We start from the raw sequence: 18,073 nt of genomic DNA on the forward strand, positions 1-18,073 counted from the left end.
CTCTCTGACCTTCTCCTCGCTCATGCTCTCTCTCACTGTCTCTCTCTCAAATAAATAAATAAAATCTTAAAAAAAAAAAAGATTCCACTATTATCACCTTCATTTACTTCTCAGGAAACTTGGATTCATGACCTCTGGTTTTGAATTTATAAGATTCACCAAGAAGAAAATCATACCCCATGTTAGGGGAAACACTAGAAAACGGGCACCCTATCTTCTGCTAGTAGGAATGTAGAGACACGCAAATCTTCTGGGGAACAATTTGATAATACATATTAGCATTCTTCAAAATCTGCATCCCTTTATCCTAGCACTTCCTTTACTAGAAACTTATCCCAAGGACATAATTAAGGATATGCACAGAGTTTCAGCCACGAGGAGGTTCGTTTAGAAGATGCTTATGATACTGAAAAACTGGAAACCACTTAAATATCCAAGAATAGAAAATTACTTAAATAAATTATGTTCCATTCATATGAGAGAATACTGTAAAGTCATTAAAGAGTGTTGAAGACGAATATTTAATGACAGAGAATACAGTTCACGATGCATTTTTAAAAGTAGGTCACAAACAGTATGTACATGAGTCCATTTCTGCTTTTGTAGGAAAGAAAAGAGAATGTATATAATATATTTGCGTAGGATAAAAAGGGGCAGGGGATTACAGCAAAACGTTAATAGTAGTTACCTCTGGGGAGGGAGAATACCCAAGATTACCTCCTTCTCTTAATTGTATGTTTACAGTTTCCCCCCTTGTTAAATGTCTTTTTTAAAAGATTTTATTTATTTATTTTTGACAGAGAGCTAGACATCACAAATAAGCAGAGAGGCAGGCAGAGAGAGGGGGGGAAGCAGGCTCCCTGGTGAGCAGAGAGCCTGATGCAGGGCTCAATCCCAGGACCCTGAGATCATAACCTGAGCTGAAGGCAGAGGATTAACCCACTGAGACACCCAGGTGCCCCCAACTTGTTAAATGTCTTATAATAAAAATGCATCACATTTTAGGGGCACTTGGGTGGCTCAGTGGGTTAAAGCCTCTGCCTTCGGCTCAGGTCATGATCTCAGGGTCCTGGGATCAAGCCCCGCATCGGGCTCTCTGCTCAGCGGGGAGCCTGCTTCCCCCTCTCTCTGCCTGCCTCTCTGCCTATTTGTGATCTCTGTCTGTCCAATAAATCTTTAAAAGAAAAAGTGCATCACATTTTAAAAAGCACACTCGTGTCCTTGCTCTTTCCCCTGAAGCAGCGCTCGTGGTCCTGTTCCTTTCCCTCGAAGATCCCTGTCCTCTCTATGCCCTGAAAACCCTGCCCATTGTGCAAGGCCTGGTCCTCCAGGAAGTCTGCCAGGATTCCAGTGGGCTTCTGGGCTCTCGAGCTCACACTCAGCTCTCTGTCTCACTTGCAAGGGACACAAGTGTCATGGGACAAGGCGTGCTGGGATGTGGCTCATTAGCCTAGGAAGCTTACAGCATCTCCAAAGCAACTGTTCAGTCCCTGGTCCTTTAAATAGATCATGCTGCTTACACAGCAGGTAATTGGGGGCCTAAAAGCCCTTGTCCAGGTGCCAACTTCATCCCCTTAACCGGTATCCTGTGCTGCTCCTACACCACCATCTGGAACAGGTCTGAGAGCTGAGAAAACTGAGTTTGGGCACAGGTAAGTCATAGTTCAAGGTCATTTCAGCAGAGGATCAGAGAGGCCTGGGAACTCGGCGTGAGCAGATGATGGTCAGGGTGAGACACTGAATGAATGAGAGGGTCGCAAAAGGGAAGAGTCCGGTGTGGGTGAGGAAAGGGGCTAGGGTCCCCACCAGGAAAGCAGAGATCTAGCGCTGAGCTCCAGTCAAGGCAGGAGAAGTGAAAGCTGGGAACAGAAGCTTCCTAGGGCTCCCTCCCATCCGGAAACACCACCCACCAGTCTGGCACAGCACAGCCATTTCTAGACCATACCTGCCACTGTTCCCCTAGGCCTGGGGCTCAGGAACCAGGCGGAGCTGTGTCTGCTGAGAAGGGCGGAGGTGGGGGGGCACAGGGCCTTCTCGTGTCTGGGGTGGGGTGTCGAATAAGCCACGGCTCTTGGTGTACACCTGCTACAAGGGAGCTGCTGTGAGCAGAGGCAACGCCTCACACCTCATCTCATCCATCTGGGGCACAGCATAAACCCCAGGTGGTTGATCCTGGGGGCCTCAGGTGACACGATGACTCTGGGCCCTAAAGTTCTCGGCTCAGGTCCTGGTTCTGCCACTCACTGTCCCTGGGACTCTGGCATGTCACTTTCCCTCTCGATGCTGTGATAATAGCTCCCCTTGGGGCTGGGCAATGATGTGTGTGGGAAAGTGTTTTGAGAGCTTGAGTCAAGAATAGCTAGTGCAGCCGCTTTGGAAAACAGTCTGGCGGCTCCTCAGAAAGTGAAGCTCAGAGTTCCCACGTGACCCAGCCATGACACTCCCAGGTAGAGAACCAAAGAAATGAACACGTGGGGCACCTGGGTGGCTCAGTTGGTGAAGAGTCTGCCTTCGGTTCAGGTCATGATCCCAGGGTCCTGGGATGGAGTCCTGGGTCTGGCTTCCTGCTCAGCAGGGAGTCTGCTTCTCTCTCTCTCTCTCTCTTTCTCTCTCTGCCCCTCCCCCTGTTCTCTATCAAATAAACAAAATCTTCAAAAAAAAAAAAAAAAAAAAGAAGAAGAAGAAGAAATGAGCATGTATGTTCACACAGAAACAATACCCAAATGTTCATGATAGTATACTGATAGTACCCCCAAAGTGGAAATAACCCAAATGTCCATCCGCTGATGAATGAACAAAATCTCTTCACCGGAGAAGAATATAATTTAGCTTTAAAAAAAAAATCAAGGGACACCTGGGTGGCTCAGTCGTTAAGCGTCCGCCTTCAGCTCAGGTCATGATCCCAGGGTCCTGGGATTGAGCCCCACATTGGGCTCCCTGCTCAGTGGGAAGCCTGCTTCTCCCTCTCCCACTCCCCCTGCTTGTGTTCCTTCTCTCGCTGTCTCTCTGTCAAATTAATAAATAAAATCTTTAAAAAAAAATAAAATAAAAAGAACCAAGTGAGCCTTCCATGCTACAATAGGGAAAACATTATGCTAAGTGAAGATGCCAGGCACAAGAGGCCACCACACCTATCTGTATATTTACGTGTTTGTGAAGTGTCCACAACAGGCAAATCCGTAGAGATGGAAAGTAGATTTTTGGGTTGCCTGGGGCAGTGGAAATTGGGGAGAGTGACAACTCAGGGGCACCGAGTTTCTCTGGAGCGATAAAAATGTTTTGGAACTTGTGGGTGCCCAACCTTGTGAATATACTAGAACCCACCAAATGGTACACGGGAAAAGGGAGAACTGTATGGTAAGAGAATTAAAAAAAGAAAAAAAGAAACAAGAACAAAGAATAGCTAGCATCTACTCAGTGCTCACTCTTCCCAGCTCTATGCTGAGGGGTCCCTGTTTTCCTTTACTTAATCCTCACACCAAGACCAAGAGGGGAGAACTCTCTTCTCCCCACCTTGTAGGCAGGAAGTGAAGCAGAGGCAGGTCGGTAACTTGCCGGAAGTGACGCAGCGACGACGTTCTGCTCGGGCAAGTTCAGTGCAGCCGACACGCGCGCCACCTGCGAGGGCCCACACAGGGCACTCAGTACCCCTGTACGGGACCAGTCTTGCTGTCTGTGGGGGCCCGGGGAGCAGAAGTCTTCTCTGCTGACTCCCAGCTCGAGGCCTGGCTCAGACACATTTACTGAATGGACAGAGCAGGGCGCCATCTTTGCCCTCTCGGCGGGTTTGCAGAGAGACCGACTTTTCATAAAAGCCCAGCATCCGCTGTGAAATCTTAAGGCTGCCAGATGCTGCTTCACATTCACCCTGAGGTTGCTGAGACAGAGGCAAGAACCACCTCAAATAGAGGCAAAATGCATTTGTGGTTTTGGAGGAAAGTCTCTAGAAGACACAGTCTGTCTTCCAAGGCCAAGGTTGCTCCAATTCCGTTTACTTAAAGTAGAAAGAAGACAATCCCTGCCCCGGGAGTCTGGGCTGGCTTGCAGGAAAGAGGTGTTTTTTTTTTTTTTTTTTTTTTTTTTGTGCTGAGCATCTACCACTAACCGCAGGAGAGAGCAGACGGGAGACAGTGGGAGCCAAAGCAAACATTCTGAAGTCAGAGATAATGGGAGAAGGTGGGAGGAATGGGAACAGGTTTGGAGCCCAAGCAGGAAGCAGGGCTGAAAGGAAGGCTGGGAAGGCAGGAAGTTTTCCGCACTTTTAGGAAAAGATCGCCCTGCTGAGTTTTGTGGGGAGGCCCCTAGGATCCCGGGCCTGCTGAGCTGGGGTCCGAATCACAGCCAAGTCCAGCCAAGAGGACTCCCAGGGCCTCTACCTGGGCCTCCCTGACTCCCGCCTCACCCCCTCACCGTCGTCCCACATTTGAGCCCAAGGCATCCTTCTAACACATGGTCCCATCCCTGCACTGCTCAAAACCCTTCTAGGACTCCCCTTGCCTATGGTTTAAAGACCCATCCGTACAAGGACTTCTAGGCTTGTGTCCACCGGCTGGCCCAGCGTTCCGTGTTTTCCTGCTTCCACCCAGTCCCCCCTTGCTCTGCATCGCCACCCACCACCCAGTGCACCAGGCTTCCTGCTCTTCCTGAAATGAGCTCGGCCATTCCCACTTCTTGTATTTTCTCTTTTTCAGATACGTCTTGCCTCTTCAAATAGTCCCTTGAGGGACTCTTTTCTCCACTTCTCTGCATCTCCCTCAGGGTCTAGCCCAGTGCTGGCTACGGACCGAAAGCTCAGTTATTGCTGCAAGAACTAAGAAGTCACCAGAAGTGCACAGTGGACAGCAGGATTCTGGACAATCAACCTGTCTTGCTGGCTCCTACGTAGCTTGATGCAAGCAGATTCTGAGGAAACCGCTGGGTTCCAGAGGGGGCACTCGGGAGGCATGGACCAGTATAAGGTGCTTTTCTGAGCAGGCATCATTCCAAGCACCTGGGGCTCTGTCTCCCTGGGGACTTCTGGGAAATGGGATGAAACACGGCTTCGTGTTACTCCACCCCAAGGGCCAAGGATACCTGCCATCTTCCAATTGTCTGGGGTGAGGGCCCTTCCTGGGGTGCTTACTCTGGGCACCCATGGGCTGCTTCTGGAGTCGTGGCTGCCCACAGCAGGGCCCCACAGACAGGCTCCAGACGTGTGGGAGGGGTTGGAGGGGACAGCCGCAGGGGCTGCCAGCCTTGTCAGTCTTCATCTCAAATGTGGGCCCGTCTCTCCCAGCCTCTGTGCCTTTGCTTGTGCTGTTCCCATCCCTGGCCTGCCCCCCTCTAGGCCTCTTCTCCCCAAGTGGGTGAACTCCCACACCTCCTCCAGGCCCCAGCCAGATGGTCTCTCTCCTGGAGGCTTCTTCTGAGCCAACCCAGAGGAGTCACCGTCTCTCCCCTCCCGGCTCCCACGGCACCGACCCTCTGGGATGGTCGGTGGTCCAGCCGGCCTGCCTCTCTGGACTGGGAACTCTGCCAGGGCACGGTCGCATCTGTGTCCCTAGTACCCAGCAGTGAGGGACTCCTTGAGGGAAGAAGCAGCAGTAATATCAAACGGTTACCGAGGGCTCACTATGTGCCAGACTCTGATCTAAATTCTTCCCTCAGGATGCCTTATTTAGTCTCCACAGCCACCTACCCCAGAGGGACGTGCTATAACCATCACTGTCTCTTAGAGGAGATACCTAAAGCCCAGAGGACTTGAGGAACTTGCCCAAAGCCCCACAGCTCTACGAGCTGAGCGAGGAATGGCTGGAGGGGCCCTGTCCCCGGTCCGTTGGCCACTCACCACCCACCAGGAGCGAGGCCAGGGCTGGAGACTGGCAGCTGGCCCAGGGCTCCTGGAAGTTGCCTCAGACTAAGAAAAGTCTTCTGGGAGGATGGGGAGTGAGGAAAACACACAGAGGCCTGGAACCGGGAAACCTGACCGCGTCTTGGATGAGGGAACTGCAGAGGAGGGGTGGGGGGGGGGCTCCCCTGAAGAGCGAGCAGCTGGGCTCGGGCTGTGAGGGAGACAGGTCAGAGGGCAACGGCAGACATATGCAGCTCGCAGCCACACAGCCCCCTCTGGGCCTCCAACATCTTTCCTTCACACACGCTCCTCACCTCACCCCAACCCCACTGACACGGGAGAGGCTGGGTTAGATGATTTTGCCCAAGGTCATAGACAGAGCTGGCACTTCAAAGGAGGTGTGTCTGACCCTGAAGGCTGCACTCTTTCCACGGTCCCTTAGATCTCAGTCAAGATGGACTTGGGAGATCAGACTTTCCTTGGTGGCTGGTGGGGGAGGGGAAGGGAGGCAGAGCACGGACAGTAATTCAGGCTCCCGGTCCATACCAGAGAAATCTCAGTCCTTTCTCTCCTGTCTCATCACGGCCTTAGGAGAAAAGGATCATTGCTTCCCTTTCACCATTGAAGAAACTGAGGCCCAGAGAGGTCAAGCACCTCAGCCAAAGACACACAGCAAGAAACTGCAGAGTGAGGATGGGGACCCGATATGATTAGGCCCCAAGGCACAAAGTCGAACAGGTAGACAGAAGAGGGCATTGAAGGGATTGCAGACTGGGTTTCACCAAGTTGGACCTGACACTGCACTGTTCACCTACAGGCTACTGCCCCACGTGCAGTCACACCCAGAGATCCCTCAGACCAGTGAACAGGAGACACGCAACTCACCCAGATCCCTGTACAGCAGACACAAGGCACCCACCAGCACGAGGTTGCCAGCCAAGGTCACGTGTGAAATGATTATGCCCACCGGCCCAGTGGCCAGAGGTAGCTGCACGGACTGGCCACAAACTCAGGGGTCCCTAAGGCTCTGTGCACATTCCCCTGGGGATAAGGGATGCGCAGAGACGCACAAAGGCATCTCAGAGGACGGGAAATCATTTTGTTAGCTACCAAAATCCTGACTGTTTTGTGCGATTTTATTTGGCCTCTGGGGAAGGAACTCACTGTGAGCTAACAAGGGCAAAAACACAGATGCAGGGAAAAAAACTCAGCTCTGAAAATGCAAAGGCTTGACGGTGCTTTCTGGAGATTTCACTGAGGTAAAGTCAATGGTAAAAGAGACATCCATCTAGAAAGGATGAACATTTCATGGGAATCACAGGGCAGGTTTAGAGAAGACATTTTCCCAAGTAATACGAGTGAGCTTTGAGCAACAAAGTTAGCTTTTAAGAAACACTAGCATTCCCTTTATTACATTAGAAAGGTTTGGGATCAATAGGGAACCCGCACTGCAGTCAGGGTGGCATGTACGTAACAAAATCCAAAGGTGTTTAAAAATTAAGCCTGGAAAGTTGCGACTGTTTCTTGTCTTTACAGAATTTTCCAAACCCACTCAATTTCGGTTGTAGCACATGAGCTGCATCACCTCATTTGGCCGAAGGGTAGCCAGCATCACACTTTTTACTTTTATCGATCTATTTATTTATTTACACTTTTTACTTTTAAAAATAGCTTTTTGGAGATATGATTCGCATACCACACAGCTCACCCTTTTAAAGCGTACGATCCATTGGTATACTCACAGAATTGCACAAACATCACCACTCTCTAATTCCAGAGCATTTTTGAAAATAAGCCCTGTACCCATTAGCAGTCGATCCAAATTCCCTCTTTCCCCCAGTCACTGACAACCACTAATTCACTTTCTGTCTCTATTCATTTATGTATTCTAGTTATTTCCCATAAACGGAACACTATAACGTGTGATGCTATGGGTTGAACTGTGTCTCCTCAAAATTTATATGTTGAAGTCTGAACCCCCTTGGAATGTGACCTTATTTGGAAACAGGGTCTTTTTTTTTTAAGATTTTATTTATTTACTTGATAGAGATCACAAGTAGGCAGAGAGGCAGGCAGAGAGAGAAAAGGGTAAGCAGGCTCCCTGCTGAGCAGAGCGCCTGATGCATGGCTGGATTCCAGGACCCTGGGATCATGACCTGAGCCGAAGGCAGAGGCTTTAACCCACTGAGTCACCCAGGCGCCCCTGGAAATAGGGTCTTTGTCAGTGCAATCATTTCGGCTGAGGTCATTAGTGTAGGCCTTACTCCAACACGACTGATGTCCTTATAAAAAGGAGAATTTGGACACGGGGGAACACCATGTGAAGACAATGGTAGGATTTAGGGCGGTGCTTCTACAAGCCAAGGAAGGCCAAAGATTGCCAGCAATCTTCAACCAGAAGTGAAGCCAGGGGCAGACAACATGTTCTCCCTCACAGTCCCAAGAAGAAATCAATGCCGCTGACACTTTGATGTTGGACTTCCAGCCTCCAGAACCCTGAGACGATACATTTGTGTTATCAAACCAACCCAGTCTGTGGTCCTGTGTTAGGCAAACACACACACATGGCCTTTTGTGACTATCTTCTTGCACTTCGTGTGCTTTCAAGGCTTCTCCATGTTGTAGTAGGTGGTCCTTGGTTCCCTTTTGATGACCCAAGAATATTCTACTGTACAGATTCTACTATAGAAACATACCACATGTTATTGTTCACTCCTCCGTTGAAGGACCTTTGGGTTTCATTTCCTAGTATGAAGAAAACATCGCTGTGACCATTCACGGACACGTTTCTATGTGGACCTCTAGTTCCATTTCTCTTGGTTGCACATCTATACACTTCTTTTACAGGTATGGATGCAGGCCCCATGTGGTGACTTGCCCAAAGTTACTAGCTAGAACATGAATGAGCTGCCCTTCTAACCTAGAATGTGTTTGAGTCCAGATCAGAGCTCTTTCAACAAGGTTAGGGTACACACACTCACACTCGTGCAAAGATGTCCCTACATAAATGCATCATACTGAACAGGTGTATTAGTTTAAGCCCACTGCTGTGACCAGCATGCAGAAATTCAGCAAAAGCAATCAAACAGATGTGGCATGATGCCGAGGGAGATAAATGAGACTTCCAAAGAATAAACAAGGGAAAACATTGATTTGACTATACCGAGCGATAGACCAAAAAAACATTTAGGACAGTATAAGGAGATTGGTGAACAGCAAATGGCCCACACTTGGCCTTCAAAAAGGTGCACCCAACTTCTATGGATTGGGATAGATTTCTGGAAATAAATGCACTTAACCAAAAGCATAGTACACCAGGCAAGGAAGTTTATGTGAAGAGAGACACATTTGAATCCTGTTCTAACCATCCAGTTACCCATGGAGGGCAGGGGAAGCTTTCGTAAGCAAAGGCACTGACGACGGGGTTAGCGCAGGAAGATTTGATTTCACCTTGTGTGTGAGTGAGCAGGATCCGAAGCTATTCTGAGTGGCCTCAAAGGAAAAGCGCCAGCAATCATAAATAAAGAAGTCAAGCGTGTCCAGCGGCCATATCAAATATGACATTCCTGAAGAATGTGTGAACATGGCATTTTTCAAGCTGCTGCTTCTTTTTTAAGAAATAGAAAACGCCTGTCCCCGGCAACAATAGCTTTCACTACAATTGAAACCTAACGGAAGGTAAAGTAATTTGGGATGGAAAGAAAAAACGTCCCATTGATAGAGGTGCACGATTCGGCCGTTCAGGCAACAAGGATTTATCTTTGACACTCCGTGCCTGTCATTCTGTCCCCACTGTTCTCTAGTCCCTCGTCCTGCTTCCTTTCCTTTTTCTTTCTTACTTTCTCAGGACTACCTGAACATATATAAGTATGGTGTTTATTTGCTTATTGCCTGTGATGGTCAATTTCACCTGTCAGTTGCCGGTCTGTAAGGGGGCTAGACGTTTGGTCAAATACTCTTCCTGGTGCATCTGTGAGAGTGTTTTTGGATGAGATTAAATTCGAATCAATAGGCAGAGTAAAGCAGATTGCTCTCCCTAATGCGGATGGCCCTTATCCAATCATTAAAGAGCTGAGTCGAACAAAAGGACCGAAGAAGAGGGAACTTTACCCTCCTGGCTGTTAAGCTGAGACATTGGATTCTTCCTGCCCTCAAACTGGAACTGGCACCATGGGCTTTCCCGCGCTTCGGGCCTTTGGACTTAAGCTGGGATCGTATCACTAGCTTTCCTGGGTTTCCGGCTTGTCAAACGCAGACCCCGGGACTTCTTAGCCACCATAACCGCATGAGCTAATTCCTTAGAATAAATCTCTTGCTATAGACACACAGATACAGATATAGATAGAAATATCGGTATAGATAGTTCCTGTTGGTACTGTTTCTCTGGAGAACTCTGACACATTGCCCATCTCCCCACTGAAGTGCAAGCTCTCCCACTCACCTCGCTTCCTGATGATGCCTCCAGCCTCCTACATCGTCTGTCTGGTTCTCCTTTCCCCTCTTCCCATACGGTTTCCCACAAATGGGGCATGTCATTCTGCTTAAAGTGAAAGGTTTCCTGTGGGGGATAGAGGGTTGTATGGTGAAAGATGCCTGGGCTCCCTGTTCTTGAGCCCGACAGCAGACAGCCACAGATGGAGACAACTTTCAGACCCGCTCTCTGACCGAGGTTATCTCACTTGTCTTGAGGTCACCTCCACCCCCCTGATTTCAGCATCACCCCCTTGAGTGAGAGATCCCAGTAGCCATCTTGGTGCACCTGTGAGCAGAGCTGGGCTACCTGTCCTCTTTCCTCCTCACCTTCCTCCAAAAATTCCTACTGGCTCCTGCTCAGACTCGGGGTCACCACCGCAGATCAGCCCCGTTCCCACAGCCTGGTATTAAGCTTAGGCATGCACTCCGCTCACTTGCCGGCGCATGGCAGGCGCTCAAAGCCTAGTAGTACTTAATTTTCTTAATAATAGCTTTGTCGAGATTGTAATTCTCATACCGTAAAATTCATCCCTTTAAAGTGTACAATTTGGCGATCTCTTCAGAGTTGGGCAACCATCACGATTATCTATTTTCAAAACATTTTCATCACCCCTCCCCCAAAACCCTACCCATCAGCCGTCTCCCCCTTGCCCCCCCCCCAATCTATGGTAACCATAGATTGGCTTTCCAATGGGATTTGCCTATTCTGGACATTTCACATAAGGGGAATCATAAAACAGGTGGTCTTTCATGTCCAGCTTCCTTAACATCATGTTTTCAAGGTTCATCTGTGTTCTAGCATGTTATCTGTTATTCATTCCTTTTTTATTGCCAAATGAGATTCCATACGTCACATTTTGTGTGTCCACTCCTCATCTGATGGACATTTGGGTTGTTTCTGCTTTGGGGCTATTATGAAAAGTGCTTCTGTGAACATTCATGCACAAGCTTTGGTGTAGACACACATGCGGACATGGGTCTACTAGTAACTAATTGCTGAGTCATATGGCAACCGTGTATTTAACTATCCCAGGAAATGCCAGACTTCAAAAGTGGTTGTAGCATTTTACATTCCCACCAGCAATGTGGGAGGGTTCTAATTTCACCACATTCTCAACACTCGGCATTTTCTGCCTTTGTTGTTTTAACCATCCTAGTTGGGGGAGCATTTAATATTTACTGTTGGGTCTGGTGTAAATTCTGGGTTCAAGAGTCCATGCAGCTTCCCTGTGGTCCATCTTTCACCATCCCGGCCCATCTTAGTCTCTAGACTACATTGCTGTCCCCTAACATCCCACGTCCTTCCCCTGGTTCCATCCCTCCCCTTCCTATGCATCGAGACACCTTCGTCACTTTGTGCCACTGCGATTGTCCCACTCTAAACCAGACAAACATCTAGAACCACGTAAGGCCACCTGCATGAAGAATGTGGTCGGTCTCTGGAGCCTCAGCTGTTAGGAATGTTCTCGGCCACAGAGTCCAGCCCACATTGAGCCCAAGTACCCTTTGGGTGCTGTCCTTTTAGATACCACAAAGGAAGGAGGAATTAGCTCTGATTTGGGTTGCTTCCAAAAACAGCTAATGATGCATGGCAATAATGATAGTATCGGGCAACATTTATTTATTCAGTGCTTACCATGGGCCTGGCCCTGTGCTAAGAACGTACACATATACTCTTCATTAAACGTCACAACGCTCTCATGAGGGAAGTGTAGTTATTCCCATTTTACTGCTGAAGAAATTCTATAGAAAGGACGAGTCACTCACTCAAGATACCCAGCATGCAAACACTGGAAATATAAATCCTGGATTATCTGAGGCAGAATCCCAATGCTTAATTTGTATGCAGGGCCTGCCTCCACTTTTGAGAAGGAGTAGGTACAGTCCTGCACCCCACTTTCAGATACCAGAGTCTGCATTAGTCTCCTATTGCTGCTGGGACAAGTTAACACAAACTTAGTGGCTGAAAACAATACAGATTTATTATCTTATAGTTCTGGAAGTCAGAGTCCTCCCTGGACCTTAGTAGGCTAAAATAAAGATGTCAGGGTACCTGGGTGGCTCAGTGGGTTAAGCTTCTGCCTTTGGCTCAGGTCATGCTCTTAGGGTCCTGGGATCGAGCCCCGCATCAGGCTCTCTGTTCAGCAGGGAGCCTGCTTCCCCCCACACACACCCCTGCCTGCTTCTCTGCCCACTTGTGATCTCTGCCAAATAAATAAAATCTTAAAATAAAATAAAATAAAATAAAATAAAGATGTCAGCAGGGCCGTATTCTTTCTTGGAGGCTCTGGAGGAAAATCTGTTTTCTCATCTCCAACCTCTAGGATACTCCTCTGCCCGTGGTTCCTTCCTCCATCTTTAAAGCCAGCAATGGCCTCTTGAGTCCTTCTCCTATGTTTCACTTTGACCCTCTCTTCCACCTCTTTTGCTCAGTTATAAGGATCCTTGTGGTTCCATTGGGTGCACCCAGATAATCCAGGATGTTCTCTCTCTCTCTTAAAATCAGTTGATTAGCAAACTTAATTCCACCTACTACCTCAACTCTCCTCTGCCATGTAACTTAATATAGTCACTGGTTCCAGAATTAGGGCATTAATATCTTTGGAGGCCATTATTCTGCCTACCACAGGGAGCTTGGGGTGTGGGTAGGGTGACGAGCACAGGTATAAATCTTTTCAGCTGAGGGGCCTCTTAGTGGAAGAGAAAGTGCTGAGTTCCCATAGCCTGCCATCCAAGCTACCCTAGCTAATAATTTCACCTGGTTTTTCTCTAGGACTCTTACAACACCTTGTTCATGAAACAGTCTTACCAAAGACAACCTGCTGTCCCCGTGTCTTAGCGTTTTGCCTCCTCTCCCACTGGCTGATATCCAGCATGTAAGAGATTCTAGGGATTGCCTTATCTGTTGGTGATGGACATGAGGGAGGGACTCTGGGGACAGCCCCTGGACCAGAAAGAAAGATCTATGGGAAGTCTGGATTATTTCATATTCGTGAGTAGAATGTATAGACCTGTGTCAGGATAAACAACTCTGAGCTCAGGGCAAAGATACAGTGGGAAGCGGACAGATACCACCTGTCATTAGATAACGTTACAGTTGGGAGGGGGAGCTGAGTGTTGGGGAGGAGGGATTATGAACAGTTGGAATGGAGAAGTTCTGTTCTTTGTCTTTGGTTTTTAACAATCTTCCTGGGATGAGTACTTTGGATCTGAATTAGAGAAGTGCTAGGACCCTCAGACTGTCTCTTTTTCGTTCTGCTCGCCCTAGGACCTAGGCTACCAAATGGGGCTCTAGGTTCATAGACTCCACAATCCGTTTCAAATGGGGTGAGTGTCCCGATACACGCAACAGCATGGGTGAACCTTAAAACAGGCCAAGTGGGGGGTACCTGGGTGGCTCAGTCTGTTGGGCATCCGCCTTTGGCTTGGGTCATGATCCTAGGGTCCTGGGATCAAGCCCCGAGTTGGGCTCACCATTCAGTGGGGAGCCTCCTTCTCCCTCTCCCTCTGCCTGCCTCTCTGCCTACTTGTTGTGATCTCTGTCAAATAAATAAATACAATCTTTTAAAAAAAAATGCCAAGTGAAAGAAGCCAGTCACGAAAGGCCACATATTGTATGATTCCATTTGAATGAAACCTCCAGCATAAGTAAATCTGTAGAGACAGGAAGGAAATTCATGATTGCAGGGGCCAGAGATGCTGAGGGAAAATGGTGAGGGGCTGCTAATGGGCACAGGCTTTCTTTGCCGGGGGAGGGGCTGAAAAACAGTCTGAAATTGGATAGCGGTGATGGTTGCCCAGCTCTGCACAGATCACGGAACTGTATACTTCAAAAGAGTGAATTTTGTGCTGTGTGAATTATATCCTACTTAAGCTGTTCCTGTCAAGAATGTGATAAGCGTAAAAGGCATTTGGGGACACAGAAGAGGTCTCTTAGTCAAGGATGGGCTTCCGGAAAGGTTCTTCAGCAGAGATGCTGCCGTGGCCATAGCTGGAAGAGGAGTGTCGGGCGACGGAAGATGGGAAGGGCATTCCACCCAGAGAGAAGCGCACGGATAAAGACACGGTGGGGTGAAAAAGCCTGGCATCCCCAGAGCTTTCCTGCTAAGGCCAGTCCGCCCAGACCCGAGGCTTGATGGACGATTGTGGTCGATGGGTGAATGGATGGACGGACGGACTGGTGGATGGATGGACCGTGGGTGGATGGATGCGGTGGCCACTCAGGGACACATAATCCAATGATCTTATCTCAACACTTATCTCGGTCCTTTTGGAGCACTTCCTGGATGCTGGGACAGGTTAGGAATTTAGAGAATGTCAGAGAAGACTTTCCCCTCAGGGAGTTTGCAGTCTACTTGGAGAGAAAGTCCCAAGGGCACAGTGAAGGGGTCAGTTGTGGAGCAAAATTACTCTGCTGCTATGGGACTTTAGAGGAGAGGGACCGATGTTACATTCAAGGAAAGAACAGAAGAACCAGAGAAGGAAACAGAGACAGAGAGGTAGAACAGGAAGCAGCACAGGGTACCCTCACCCCTTAATTCTGCAGGGAGGAAAGCAGCCAGGGAGCAGGCTCTCAGGACACCTACAGGGGAGCATGACTTTCAGGGGAGAGCCCCAGCCTGGGGCTTGGGAGACCTGGGTACTTGTCCCCTTTGAATTCCTGTGTGACCATGGGCTGGTCACTAACCCTCTCTGTGCTCTACTTCCTCATCTATATGTTGATGAATGTGACCTAGAAAACTTCAAAGGCCTTTCCACAAGGCTGAGTGAGTGGAGTTTGAGCCCTTAGCAAAGCAAGGGCAGAAACACCATTTCAAGTCGATGCCAGGCAGTGTGCTAGAGGAAGGAACATAATCCTGGGAGTTAGTCCTGGATTCTCATCCAGGTGCAGACTAGACCCCATGTCTTGAGTAAGTGCCTTAACTTCCCTCGTTTGCAAGACAAGGTTATTAACGCTTATCTCACACAGTTGTGAGAATTGCAGTCGATTAAAAAATATATGTACCTTTTCTGAAGCCCTCACTATGCCAGTTTTTAAAAATGTTCATTCCTGTCCCCTGGCTTTAGCTTGGTTTAGCACACACAGTTTAGGTCTCAGTCTGCACTGTGCTCCCTTTGTCCTCCCAGGGAAGCTACAGCACGAGGGCAGACGGCAGCCACCAGATTAATACTACGTAACCCTGTTCCGTTGGCCACGGCTGATTGGCTCCCCGGTGGTCACCTGACCCAAACTGGGCCAGACTGAATTTAGAATTGGGGCAGACACCCGTCAGACTCTGCTGGGTGCTCGAGGCAGCAAGTGATGCATTTGAGAGTCAAGTTCGCTTGAGGAAACAGAGGGAAGGAGGGAGGGAAGAACGAAGGGACCTTGACTGAATTTGGCCAGCCACCCATCGAGGGCGTGGTTACCTCTGATGAGATATATCCCTGAACTGTCCAGGCTGAAGGCAGGTGACATCCTGACTGATGTCACCAAGTCACAGCAGGGTCCTTCCTGTACTCTGCGCCTGATAGGGACCCCTCTGGGGAAGAGAAGGTTCGAAAGAAGAGGGAGGCTCCTGCTGAGATGGGCTGACCTCCTCCTGGGGGGCGGGGGACTAAAGGAAGGATATGGCTGCCTTAAGGAACAGAACTAACCGGTTCCTGTCCAGGGCTCCCATCAACGATACCTGTGACGACGGGGGAAGGCAGGAACCTAAGCCACCTGACTAGGTTTCATGGAGACAGGAACATGCTTTGGGGTCTTGTGTTGTTTCAGTGTCCAGGATTTGGGGTGCCCTCTGCCAAAGCTATTCTCTGTCCTGCGGCCCCTCCGTTGGCTCCTTGGCCTCAGCCATCCCGTGCCTTCCCCTGCCCACGAACATCTCTCCGTACCTTCACCTCATCTTCTGGGGGCCACCGCCATGTCTTCCTGAATCTTGGCTCCTGCTGACTGCCTTCTCTGTGTCTCTTGGCTTCTGCCCTTGCAAAAACAGAGCCCTGCCTCTCTCTGGAGGCCCACTCTCAAGCCGAGAGAGAGAGAGAGAGAGAGAGAGAGAGAGAGACTGTGCTGGAGAGACTGGTCTCCTGCTCTGCTTCCTCCAAAGCTGCTGGCTCTTGGTGGCGGCGGGGAGGCAGTGAGTGGGGGAGGAGGGGGAGGGCAGCTAATTTATATCAATTGCAAACCTTATTCTGGTGTGCAAGGGGTGGGTCACACAGGTAGCTTTATTCTAGAAGAAGGGACAGTGGGCAGGGCAACTCTCAGAGCACAATACGTATCTCTCCAATTTAAATGGAGAAGGAGCAAGTGAGATTGTGGAGGTGGATGTGCTTTTGAAAAGTATAATGGGCTGTCCTGGCACAATATATTAATTATTGATGACATTAACAAGGCATTAGGTCGCTATTTGTAGAAGTTTTGCTTCCCTGGAACTTGCAGGCCGAGGGCCGTGGTTACCCATGACCATGGCTTTGATTCCCACACTCTGGGGAAGTTGCTGGGACACCCGGCTCCTGTCTGCCTTCTCTCATGAGGGCTGCTTCATCTAGAATCTTCCTTCCCTGCTTCCCTGCTTCCCTGCGGTTGCTCTGGTGGCTCAGGGCTCCCAGATCTCCTTCAGGCTCCCAAAGGGTTCCCAGGTGCTTTCACTTTAGAGCTACTTCCACGGAGGGCTGAGAACATTCCAACAGGCTGGGGAATCAGCTTCCCAGTCTTTTCAGCCCTGCCCACCGGGACTTGAGGGGAGGAGGTGCGGCTGTCTTAAAGCCACATAAAGTTCACATATTCTGGCCCTTTGGAGAGAAGGCCTCTGCCTCTGTCAAGATCCCAAATTCCAGAGATGGGACATGGACTGATTTCACTTGGGCCAGAGGTCCACGCCGGGACCAGCTGCGGGATCCTCGGGCCATGTGGCTTCTATGAGGATTCTAGATGAATAGGCTAGACAGCGGGCATCAGTGGGGGGAGACACCACTACTGGTACCAATCACAGGTCCTCCACACCAAGGAAACTTGGCGCAATCGGAGGCTGTCTTAGGCCGCCCCGCAACCATTGACCCAGTGACCCAAGCTGGCAGCCATTCCCAGACACCCCGCTTCCTCATGGAGCTTCCTGCCCACCTCAGGTTCTCAGAGACAGCCTTTCCTCCCTCTCGCCTTTTATTTTTCATTTATTTTATTCATATTTTGTCTTTTCTAAAGATTTGATGTATTTGAGAGAGAGTGTACAAGGCAGGGGGAGGGGCAGAGGGGAGGGAGAAGCAGACTCCCTGCTGAGCAGGGAGCCCCATGCAGGGCTCGATCCCAGAGCCCTGAGATCATGACCTGAGCTGAAGGCTAACGCTTAGCCCACTGAGCCACCCAGGTGCCCCCTCCTCTCTCCCCTTTTTCATTTGAGCATTTTTTTCCTTTATGCTGCAGGGCTGGACTCCCAGGCCCCAAATTCCCTTCACTTACTGTGGAATCCGAGGAATGAAGGGTGGGGAGGGGGTAGCTTATCAGACAGTCAGCCCTACTATCTCTGAGTTTCCAGGCTGATCTACAACTTACGCCCCTCTTTTCCTACCTCCTTTTTTTGGTAATAGCTTTACTGAGATATAATTTGTATACCATACAAATTCACTCATTTAAAATGTACAACTCAGGGGCACCTGGGTGGCTCAGTGGGTTAAAGCCTCTGCATTCAGCTCAGATCATGATCCCAGGGTCCTGGGATCAAGCCCCGAGTCAGGGTCTCTGCTCAGTGGGGAACCTGCTTCCCACTGCCCCTGCCCTGCGCCTGCCTCTCTGCC

At 49.4% G+C, this 18,073-nt stretch overlaps 1 long non-coding RNA gene across 1 annotated transcript in view; it reads right to left on the reverse strand.

Annotated features, from left to right (window-relative positions):
• Positions 1–16,785, reverse strand: part of LOC123392779 — a 36,360-nt gene extending 19,575 nt beyond the window's left edge. Inside the window, exons 1-2 of the long non-coding RNA XR_006607428.1 lie at positions 16,178–16,785; positions 10,272–10,388 (exon numbers count right to left, since the gene is read on the reverse strand). This is a non-coding gene — a long non-coding RNA (uncharacterized LOC123392779). The remainder of the gene's footprint in view (positions 1–10,271; positions 10,389–16,177) is intronic.
• Between the last annotated feature and the right edge of the window lie 1,288 nt (positions 16,786–18,073).

Source organism: Mustela putorius, unplaced genomic scaffold (assembly GCF_011764305.1).
Source record: "Mustela putorius furo isolate JIRA1106 unplaced genomic scaffold, ASM1176430v1.1 tig00000596_pilon_pilon_pilon, whole genome shotgun sequence".
Taxonomy (NCBI): Eukaryota; Metazoa; Chordata; class Mammalia; order Carnivora; family Mustelidae; genus Mustela; species Mustela putorius.